Raw genomic sequence first — 12,448 nt, 5'->3', positions numbered from 1 at the left:
TATCTTGGTATGAAAAATGAACGAAATCCGACTATGACCACGTCCACTTTTTCGATATCGAAAATTACGAAAAATGAAAAAAATGCCATAATTCTATACCAAATACGAAAAAAGGGATGAAACATGGTAAGGCAATTGGATTGTTTTATTGACGCGAAATATAACTTTAGAAAAAACTTTATAAAATGGTTGTGACACCTACCATATTAAGTAGAAGAAAGTGAAAAAGTTCTGCAGGGCGAAATAAAAAACCCTTAAAATCTTGGCAGGTACTAAATATATAAATAAATTAGCGGTATCCAACAGATGATGTTCTGGGTCACCCTGGTCCACATTTTGGTCGATATCTGGAAAATGCCTTCACATATACAACTACCACCACTCCCTTTTAAAACTCTCATTAATACCTTTAATTTGATACCCATATCGTACAAACTTATTCTAGAGTCACCCCTGGTCCACCTTTATGGCGATATCTCGAAAAGGTGTCCACCTATAGAACTAAGTCCCACGCCCTTTTAAAATACTCATTAACACCTTTCATTTGATACCCATATTGTACAAACAAATTCTAGGGTCACCCCTGGTCCACCTTTATGGCGATATCTCGAAACGGCGTCCACCTATGGAACTAAGGATTACTCCCGTTGTACTTCGTACAAACGCATTCTAGAGTCACCCCTGGTCCACCTTTATGGCGATATCTCGAAAAGGCGACCACCTATACAACAACCATCACTCCCTTTTAAAACCCTCATTAATACCTTTAATTTGATACCCATATCGTACAAACACATTCTAGAGTCACCCCTGGTCCACCTTTATGGCGATATTTCGAAACGGCATCCACCTATAGAACGAAGGCCCACTCCCTTTTAAAAATACTCATTAACACCTTTCATTTGATACCCATATCGTACAAACAAAGTCTAGAGTCACCCCTGGTCCACCTTTATTGCGATACCTCGAAAAGGCGTACACCTATAGAACTAAGGCCCACTCCCTTTTAAAATACTCATTAACACCTTTCTTTTGATACCCATATTGTACAAACAAATTCTAGGGCCACCCCTGGTCCACCTTTATGGCGATATCTCGAAACGGCGTCCACCTATGGAACTAAGGATTACTCCCTTTTAAAATACTCATTAACACCTTTCTTTTGATACCCATATTGTACAAACAAATTCTCGGGTCACCTCTGGTCCACCTTTATGGCGATATCTCGAAACGGCGTCCACCTATGGAACTAAGGATTACTCCCTTTTAAAATACTCATTAACACCTTTCATTTGATACCCATATCGTACAAACGCATTCTAGAGTCACCCCTGGTCCACCTTTATGGCGATATCTCGAAAAGGCGACCACCTATACAACAACCATCACTCCCTTTTAATACCCTCATTAATACCTTTAATTTGATACCCATATCGTACAAACACATTCTAGAGTCACCCCTGGTCCACCTTTATGGCGATATTTCGAAACGGCATCCACCTATTGAACTAAGGCCCACTCCCTTTTAAAATACTCATTAACACCATTCGTTTGATGCCCATATTGAACAAACAAATTCTAGGGTCACCCCTGGTCCAGCTTTATGGCGATATCTCGAAACGGCGTCCACCTATGGAACTAAGGATTACTCCCTTTTAAAATACTCATTAACACCTTTCATTTGATACCCATATCGTACAAACGCATTCTAGAGTCACCCCTGGTCCACCTTTATGGCGATATCTCGAAAAGGCGACCACCTATACAACAACCATCACTCCCTTTTAAAACCCTCATTAATACCTTTAATTTGATACCCATATCGTACAAACACATTCTAGAGTCACCCCTGGTCCACCTTTATGGCGATATTTCGAAACGGCATCCACCTATTGAACTAAGGCCCACTCCCTTTTAAAATACTCATTAACACCATTCGTTTGATACCCATATGGTACAAACGCATTCTAGAGTCACCCCTGGTCCACCTTTATGGCGATATCTCGAAAAGGCGACCACCTGTACAACAACCACCACTCCCTTTTAAAACCCTCATTAATACCTATAATTTGATACCCATATCGTACAAACACATTCTAGAGTCACCCCTGGCCCACATTTGTGGCGATATCTCGAAACGGCGTCCACCTATGGAACTAAGTATTACTCCCTTTTAAAATACTCATTAACACCTTTCATTTGATACCCATATCGTACAAACGCATTCTAGAGTCAACCCTGATCCATCTTTATGGCTATATCCCTAAATGGCGTCCACCTATAGAACTATGGCCCACTCCCTCATAAAATACTCTTTAATGCCTTTCATTTGATACACATGTCATACAAACATATTCCAGGGTTTCCCTCGGTTCATTTTCCTACATGGTTATTTTCCCTTATGTTGTCACCATAGCTCTCAACTGAGTATGTAATGTTCGGTTACACCCGAACTTAACCTTCCTTACTTGTTTTCTTCTAACAAAACTTCAACCATCCGCAAAACTCGACGGTCCAAAAAAAAGGTGTATGGAAACCAACGTAAAACTTCGAAACTTTCTTAAAACAATCCTCGGAATGGAGAGAAAAATATCGACCCATTTGAAATTGTTTAACCGGGCTTTATAAAACTCTCTGAGTATTACTTAGAGTTTCTTTAACTAATTATATCTAAGTTTATACATGGCTGGTACTTACATAGCCGCCAGAGTACGTACCGTGGGCCTCTGCCGGCGTGGTTACTGGTGATGTTGTTATTGCTGGTGAAGTTGTCGCTGTTGTTGGTTATGGTGCGCGGTCTTGGGCGCGCTGTGTTGGTACTGTTGGTGGCTGTTCCGCTCGGTCTAGCCGTACTGGTGGTGGCTGTTGTTGTTGCTGGCGTTGTATCATATGCTGCTACGTATGAAGTTTGTGGTTGTTTTGGGGTACCTTGCCGTAAAACCCGGATGCCTGTCTTACCAAACGACCGTCACAAATGAAGTAGCCATATGTATTGCTAAATTTGCGTACAATTTCAAACGTCTTGCCGAATGAGGGCAACTTATTGAAATCGGGTTGCGATGCGTGTGTCAAGGCCAATGATACTACTACTTCACACAATTTAGTTATTCCAGTTATATTTGTTATTTGCCCAATCGGCTGCGGTGTTGATTTAAGAGTCTTCTGTTGAGGAAAGCAGTGGTCGACGGAAAAAACAGATATTCGATATAACAGCTGATCTAGTTAGTGGGCTTTCTAATTGATCACCTAGCAATTTCGCTTGTGCTTGTACTATTATAAAATTGTTATTTGAATTCGGACTTGTCGATGCCGTCGTATCAGCAAGATTCGTTAAATGTTTCTTAAATGTCCTTTTTGGTCCGCAAGAAATTGCAAAAACGGAAGATTTCAAACTGTTTAATACTAGTTAAAAGCTTCGCCACAATTAGAAAGCGTAAAAATATTCACAAAAATTATTTTGCTAGTGTGCTGACCGGGTAGTTGGTCGATAAGTATGTGGGACTCAGTTAAACGGCAAGCAGCGTGCAATTAATAGGAGCACAGGAAGAAATCAGAAAATAAAGAACGACATAAGAAAGTTTAAATTATGCAAAAAAATTGTGGGGAGAAGTGGCAAAATCGTGTTTAGCTTTGCCATCTGAGCATTTTGTGTGATTTCTTTGTTTTGCGTTTATGCCTGCTACTGGGATTTTGTCTTTGTAAACCGGCTGCTTGTACAGATGTTCTTATTACTTTTTACAAGTCAGTATTGGTGGTTTTTCACTGCTGTCGGCTTTGTGTGTTGCTGCCTTTTTTTCTGGTGAATGTAGCTTTTCTCTTTATATATATTTTAATGTTTCTTTGTCTGCGTTGTCGTAGAGCAAAGAAATATGCATATTTTCAGACTTTGCTTGTCTATCCCCTGGTTTTGTTTAACCACCTGCTTCCCATCTTTCCATCTGGCAAACGGTTGCGGCTGGGTGGTGGCGGCAACTGCACTTAAACTCTCACTAAAAAAAAATTGTTGCAAATTTTTCTGCTCAATTTTTTTTTGTTTCCCAAATTTTTTCCACCTCTTGGGTTTTTTTTCCGCCGGAAACTCGTGGCAATTTTTTCGCTAGTGATCGCCGATCTTTTCTTTCTTGTTTTCGATACTTTTGCATCGCAACTTTTTGGTCCCATCACTAGTCACTAGGTGTGTTCGCACGAAAACGCTTCCAAGTGGACCGTAACCGTAGACCATTACAGCAGCCCATAACAAAGTTACAACGAAAAAACATTTTCGGCTGTATTTCGAAGGATCAAAAAAATTTTAAAAAATTTTTCCGAAACCCTCTCAACATAATCTTCAAATTTAGGGGCGAACATTGGCAACTTTTTTTTTTGACCCAGTCTAAACACCATATTAAAAATCTTTCAAAAGTTTTCAATACTTGTAGGTCTTTAAATCTCAAGCTTGACCCAAATAAATGCAACTATTTACATTTATAGGTCACAAATGCTCAGCCAAAGGTTTGTTGCCAGACGACTGCAAAATAAACGCAATCAAAAAGTATACAAAACCGACTGATAAAGACGTGGTACGACGATTCGTCGCGTTTGCAAACTATTACAGAAAGTTTATACCAAATTTTGCGTCTCTGGCAGCGCCTCTAAATGGATTAAATAGGAAAAGAGTTGAATTCGTTTGGGATGTTGATCGATTTCGTAAGATTTTTTCTTACATCTTTCTACTTCATTTTCGCTATTTTTTGTGTTTACCACTATTTTGTTGTGGGTTTTCTTTGCCTTTGCTACTAGCCCATATACATATTATTTAATGGCAAATTTTTTTTTTTGTTTTTTTTTTTTGCCAAAGCACATGATTTAGGCTTAACTATTTTTGGGCCCGTTTTAGGGATCTTAGCCTTAATAATTGCTAGGGCATAATTTAACCCCTATTTAGAAAAAAAAACCAGAAACACCAAAAACACCAGAAACAAATATTTGTTTACCAAGCAAGAAATACCTTTGGTAAGGGTAGTTGCAAACTTCGGATCATCCGATTTCGCTGGTTCAAGCCGCATATTAGATATACACACCGCCCGTGTTTTGGCCGCATCTATCTTCTTTATTTTTGCAGTTTTTTTTTTACTAAAATTTTTAATTCCGATATTTTTTTGTAAGACGACAGGTTACTGCTATGTACATATAATTGCGACCACATGGTGTCAAGGCTCACCAGTTAATACCCCAAAGTTAGTGATAGGTGATAGAGCGTAGTGATCACGCTCACTTTATGTATGTATGTATATTGGCATATGTGTTTGGAGTTACTTTTTTTTAGTAACAGGTGCTCAAGAACGACGGTACTTGAGCGACGGAGGGACCAGGTGAGTGCAGATACACAACATAAAAACATATATGCGCTTATGTATGCACATAGATTAAGCTATGCGCTCCCAATTCCATGAATTTTGAATAATAAGTGGTGAGAGAAAAAAAATATATATGCATTCATTATAGCTGAGAAATAACAATATTGTGACGAATATTAGTGACACTAAGTGATACTCACATCCCTAGTCTGATGCTAAGTAAATGAAGTCACAACAACAATAAAGCAGATAGTCACTTTTATCTACATAAACGAATCAATCATTATGTCTACACATATGTATGTGCACGCAACGGAGAAATAACGCACAACCACCTGCATATATCTGAGATACTACCGAAGGTATGCAATGAGAGAAGTTATAAAATCGTGCATATGTAGTTACAGCTGAGAAATTTTATAGCTGATGGCCAACTAGTAGATTTTGGAAATGGAAGCGCCTATAAGATGCGACGAGTAAATCAGAGAGTATAAAGGGCAGCAACAGTAGAAGCGCGACAATCATTTTTGATTTAAGACGCATCTGGCGAGCAATAGTAGTATTATTGTGAAGAACTTTAATAAAAGCCATTTTGCATTATTGAATAGTGGAGCTATTTATTCAACAGTTCAGTGATTCGAACGTTAGCAGGGGATTGCAAATAAGAGGAATTGCAGTAAGTTCGTTACAATTGGTGTCAGAAGAGGAATTTTTGAACAAATTCCAGAGTTGCAGAGCACAATAAGGACATGGCGAATTTAAGTGAATTAAGGATTCAGCAACTGAAAAAGGAGTTGGAGAACCATCGGTTGAATACAACCGGCAATAAGATCGAACTTCAAGCACGGCTACGAGAGGTATTGGAGTTGGAAGGAATTAATGTAGACGAGTGTGTCTTTTATCCTGATGTGAAAGAGCCAGCAACTAAAATGGAGGAGAAGATACAGACTCCGAATCCATTGGCAACTCTTGACACTAACGCAATACTAGCAGTGTTGAAACAAATGTCGTCACAAATATCAAGCGGAATGTCATCTCAACTGGAAGAACAGAAGACTTATATGGCATCACAACTGGATGAACAGAACACAATTATTGCATCTCAACTGGAATCACAGGAGAACCGTATAACATCGAAGATTGAAGCATAAGAGGCACGGATATCCGAAATGTCGGCACAAATATCAGCGCAGATTTCTATACAACTGGAAGAGCAAGAAGGACGTATTTCTTTGAAGATGGGGGCGCAAGACACAAAAATTTTGCAACATGAGAACAAAATCGATGTCCAGATTGAAACATTGCGAGGTCATATACAGGAGTTGCAACTAAATCGCCCAGTTGTTTCAGCAAGCACTACGAAGGTAAAAACTCCATCTTTTGACGGCTCTGTTCCTTCCCAGGTGTTTAAGATTCAGTTTGAGAAGACCGCAGCAGTGAACAACTGGAGTGCTGAAGATAAAGTTGCTGCACTATTCGTGGCATTGAAAGGATCTGCTGCTGAAATCCTACAGACTATTCCCGAGGGCGAGCGGAACAACTAAGAAACATTGATGAGCGCTCTGGAGAGGCGACACGGAAGCGAACACAGGAAGCAGATATACCAAATAGAGTTGCAAAACCGTTACCAAAAAGCTAATGAGACTTTGCAGGAGTTTGCTTCGGATGTCGAAAGGTTGGCTCATCTTGCAAATGCGGACGCACCCGTGCAATACACTGAAAGGGTAAAGATTCAGAGCTTTATAAATGGCATACGGGACGTCGAAACATACGCAAACCCAAAGCCAACATTCGCAGAAACGGCATCACATGCTCTGATTCAGGAAACAGCGTTGCTTCTGTGTAAGCCAGTTTTCAAAGCACGCCGTGTGGAAGTAGAAAGGCCAGAGTGGGTAGACGCAATATTGAAGGCACTGAAAGGATCGCAAAAGTGGAGTGGAAGAGTTATAAAATGCTTCAAATGCGGGAAACCCGGTCACATTGCCCGTCATTGCGATCTTGATCCTAGTGGTTTCAACAGCATGGGTGGTCTTAATAACAGAGATGGAAGGGATGAGCAAGAGCAAGTGATCGAGGGATTCAAGGGGTTGTGTAGCGCAATATATAGCTTCTCCAACCCAATTGTCAACCTCACCTTCGAGCGGCGAATCCCGTTTCACTAACAGACGAGGCTCTGGCGACCCCAAGCTCCTCATGGAACTTGGGGGTGGGGAGGGAGGGATGGCCTGAAGGTTCAATGTGGCCATATAAATCGTTCCCGAGATGGTCGGGCCAGCACCTTAATGGTGCTGTGTTACCGGAGCGTATCGGATCTGTATCCGACAAAGGACCATCACATCGATAACACTCCCCAAAGCCTTCGGGGAGTAACCTAATCGCTACAACAACAACAACAACATGTAGTGATCGAGAGCTAGCTCCAGCTATTGAATGTTCTATGATATCTGTGCCGCAAATTGGTAGAAAATTGAGCAGTCTTACCGTCAGAGGGAATGTGGATGGCAAAGAACGTGTACTGACTGTAGATACGGGCGCATCTCATTCCTTAATTCGATCTGACTTGGTCAACAGGAGAGTAAAACCGTTACCTGGAGCAACGCTGCGTACGGTCACTGGCGAGTATAATCAAGTCCAGAGAGAAGTGAAGTCTTAATTATAAGGGCCACAGTTCTACACAAATTCGTTGAGGCGAAGATCGTTGATGAAGTCATATTGGGAATGGACTTCTTGGTTGACCATGACATCAGGGCCGACATGCGGAGAAGGATTATGCGTTATAAGAACCAGGATGTGCCACTTAACTTCAGTTTGTAAAAAGGGTTCTGCAGTAATCGAGTACTGGTGAAGAAGAGTCGACAAAGACCACGAAAGTCAAAGGGAAAGGTTGATGGAACGAATGGGCCAAACAAAGCAAAATCAAAGATACCTGCGAGAGAAACACTGGCATTGACAAACCCTAATGGAGGCTCTAAAACGTCTAAAAGAATTTTCCAGAAAGGATGCAAAGGTGGTTTCGAGCCAGCACGTACTACTGTTGTGAAACGTCAAGACGATACTGATGATGCAAAGTCAATCCCTCAAGATCAAGCTCTGCGAAATAGTTCTTCATTGATCAAACAACAGAGTGCGCGGGAACGATCCAGGATAATGAGTAGTAAGATGAAACGCAGGTACGATGAGAACAATAATTCGGAAGGTTCTTGGAGGGAGTTTTGGTACTGTTATACAACCCTCACCGGCGGAAAGGTGTTCCATCCAAATTTCGGGGCAGTTGGGAAGGCCCGTACAAAATTGTGAAGAAGATCAGTGATACCATTTACCGCACAAAAACCATTGGGAAACCACGAAGTAGAAGAATGATACATTTGGAGATGCTATCGGCATCTAGATCGAGAGATTTGTCTGATCGGGATGATCAGGCTTAGGTGGAGGGCAGTGTGACGAATATTAGTGACACTAAGTGATACTCACATCCCTAGTCTGATGCTAAGTAAACGAAGTCATAACAACAATGAAGCAGACAGTCACTTGTATCTACATAAACAAATCAATCATTATGTCTACACATATGTACGTACACGCAGCGGAGAAGCAACGCACAACCACATGCATATATCTGAGATACTGCCGAAACTATGCAATGAGAGAAGCTATAAAATCGTGCATCTGTAGTTACAGCTGAGAAATTTTATAGCTGATCGCTAACTAGTAGATTCTGGAAATGGAAGCGCCTAGAAGATGCGAACGAGGAAATCAGAGAGTATAAAAGGCAGCAACAGTAGAGGCCCGACAATCAGTTTGGATTTAAAACCCATCTGGCGAGCAATATTAGTGTTATTGTGAAGAACTTTAATAAAGGCCATTTTGCATTATTCAACAGTTCAGTGATTCGAACGTTAGCAGAAGATTGCAAATAAGAGGAATTGCAGTAAATTCATTACAATATGATAGAAACATACACTAACATAAGCTCACAAGAAAAGCGATCTCGTTTGTTTAGTTTATTAGGTTTCTTAAAATTTGTTGGCTTCGAGTTATTCAGAAGTAGTTCCTCATTAAATTGTGGAGAAACTGTATCGCTAAGGTTTGGCTCAATTACACCTTCCATCATTCTGATACTTTCCGATGTATGCTCGAAGGTACATAATCTGAATCGTTGTAATCAGTTTCATGAAATATATCTTCTTCTGAGTGGTCGCTTTCAATGCTCCTAAATTCGGAAGTATTTAGACGTTGTCGCAACATAGAAATGTTATTAGTATCGAATAGCCATTATATGATGAAGCTGTTTCATTAGGGAGTTCATTCAATACTTCACCATCCACGAAGCTAAACGGATGAACTATTTTTTTATTTTGCACACTTTGACTAGGGCATATATTGGACGTCACTTTTATTTTTTGGGCTAAAGCCACTAATTTTTTAGCTCTACCCATTTTTTTCAATAAAACTTGTTTTATTTTCGAAAAGCAACTTAAATTTGCTTTTATAAGTTTAGCTAAAGCACTTCTCTGCAAATAAGATTTGACTTTTTACACTGTTTTTCGCAATAAATAACCTGTATTGATGCAAGATATTCTGTCACAATTTCATTTGGCAACTGAATGATTGACAAATCAGCTTGTTCAAATTAAGAAAGCAGTTTTTTTTTAAGCATGCATTTGACAAAAGAACTTCAATCGAAACAAGTTGTTTTGTCAAATTAAAATTGTTGAAGTTACTCAAACGATAAACAGAGACAAGTTTTTTGAAAAATTTCCGTTATGATTTTTACGTTGGAAATTCCAACTTAATCGAGACAAGCTCTTTTGTCACACGTAATTGTGAAAAACTACAAAAGAAGTTATTTTGAAGGCCGTTATAACTTTTGAACTAACGGTCCTAGGAATATGGCTATAAGACAGAAATATGCGCCTTGAAATTTCATATATATGATAAAAATCTTGGAGAATTGTCTTATTTCGAGAGAATTTGTTCTGTCAAATGTCCACAGATATGTAATTATACCATTTCATGAATACAATGATTAATTTCTTTTATTTATAAAGTGCATATATTGTCACTACTCGTTAGTAGTTCTTCCTTTTTATTTCTTTTCTTCACGTGCACCGCGCCCGACTACCCCGAGTCCTCATTGCCTCGCAAATATTTGGTCCTTGCGCGCCGAGGAAATTTAAATTTCAAGAGACGACACGTACCTGTTTAATTTGTACATAAAAAAGAATCAGCGTTGTATTATTAAAGCTCCAGATATTATTTACCAAAGTCAGCATTAAAATCATCAAAACCAGAGAGGTAACTAAAACGAGACAAGATAGCAACTCGTTATCACACACACACACACACATACAGTCCATTAGTATCAAAATCTCATCATCATCCAAATACAAATCATCACAGTATACAGTTCGTACGAATCAAATCAGCATACGATATCACGTCATCATATTAACATAACATCACATACAGTCCACTAATATCAACAGCACATCATAATTTTCTCTTCAAGTCTCTTCAAGTTCACATACAACATCCCAACATCAAAATCATCACATCGCAGAATACAGTCCTTAATATCGAGCTCACATAATCAAACACAGGCCATCACATCAACACATCGCTGCCCAACGATCAACTTGAAAAACTTATAGCCTCATTCTGTTTGGCGAACGATACGCTCAACGAACGATACCTGCTTGGACGATATCGTGTGCTCATGGTATTCTGAATCTTACGTTGCCGTTTATCGTGTAGCTTTACGTCGTTCGTCAACTACAAGATATCAATGTTTTGTGTTTTCGCACGTCCAAAAAGTTTACAAAATAAGTAAAATAAAAATATGTATTTAATTAGCGAGCTTTGCGCATATTGCTTTATACAATGGTTTTTGTTATATATGTATTAGAGAAAAATTGTAAGTTTACAAACGCGATGGTTACTAGGACATGTTTCTGAATTTCACTTCTTCATCAGCTAGCTTTTCGGGAGCTGAGCGTTGAACTCGAATCTCCAACATTCATATCAGTGCAAAACCAGATGTTGTTGTTGTTGTAGCAGTGCTTCGCCCCACCTAACAGCCGCGACCGATCACAAATCAATATACTCTAACGGGAGTCCAAGGAAACATGCTGTTTCAACAGGGGTGGACCATAAGGAAAGGGGTGTTAGAGGCGTTGGTTCCACATTACAATTAGAGAAATGGTTGGTGTCATGTGGGGACACATTGCAAGCGGGGCATACATTTTGTATGTCGGGGTTGTTCTGGATAGGTAAGAGTTTAACCTGTTACAGTATCCAGAACGAAGTTGAGCAAGAGTGACACGCGTTTCCCTGGGGAGTATGCGTTCCTCTTCCGCGAGTTTTGGATACTTTTCTGTGAGTACTGGATTCACCGGGCAATTCCCAGCATAAAGGTCCGACGCCTGTTTGTGGAGTTCACCAAGGACCTGCTTGTGTTTTTTCGCTTCACACGGCTGGGTTCTCAGGTGCCGTATTTCCTCAAAATACTTACGGAAATGACTCCTTAAGCCCCTAGGCGGTGCTGGCTCATCAATCAGATGTCTGTTGGGATGCTGAGGTTTCTGGGTATTCAACAGGAACTGTTTGGTCAGCATCTAATTTCTCTCCCTGATGGGGAGTATTCTCGCCTAATTATGCAGATGGTGTTCTGGGGACATAAGAAGACAGCCCGTGGCGATTCTGAGAGCAGTATTTTGGCAGGCCTGTAGCTTCTTCCAGTGGGTAATTTTTAGGCCTGGCGACCATATGGGTGACGCGTAGCACGTAATCGGCTGGCTAATTGCTTTGTATGTAGTCATGAGCGTTTCTTTATCTTTTCCCTAAGTACTGCCAGCGAGGGATTTGAGGATTTTGTTGCGGCTCTGAATTCTCGGAACAATTGCGGCTGCGTGCTCACCAAAATGTAGATCCTGATCAAACGTCACACCCAAGATTTTGGGGTGTAGGACAGTGTAACGAACTTCTCCTCACACTGCTGCTTAAACTAGAAAAACCTACGAAGGTGCGTTCGGATTGAAGCGGGGTGGCAGACCTAGCTCTGCTTCAGCTTAACTCAGGGAAAATGGGAGTGGGTTTGCTTCATCCTTGCGCAG

The sequence above is a fragment of the Eurosta solidaginis genome, chromosome 1 (genome assembly GCF_040869045.1).
Source record: "Eurosta solidaginis isolate ZX-2024a chromosome 1, ASM4086904v1, whole genome shotgun sequence".
Taxonomy (NCBI): Eukaryota; Metazoa; Arthropoda; class Insecta; order Diptera; family Tephritidae; genus Eurosta; species Eurosta solidaginis.
Note: the sequence above shows the minus strand (reverse complement) of the source record.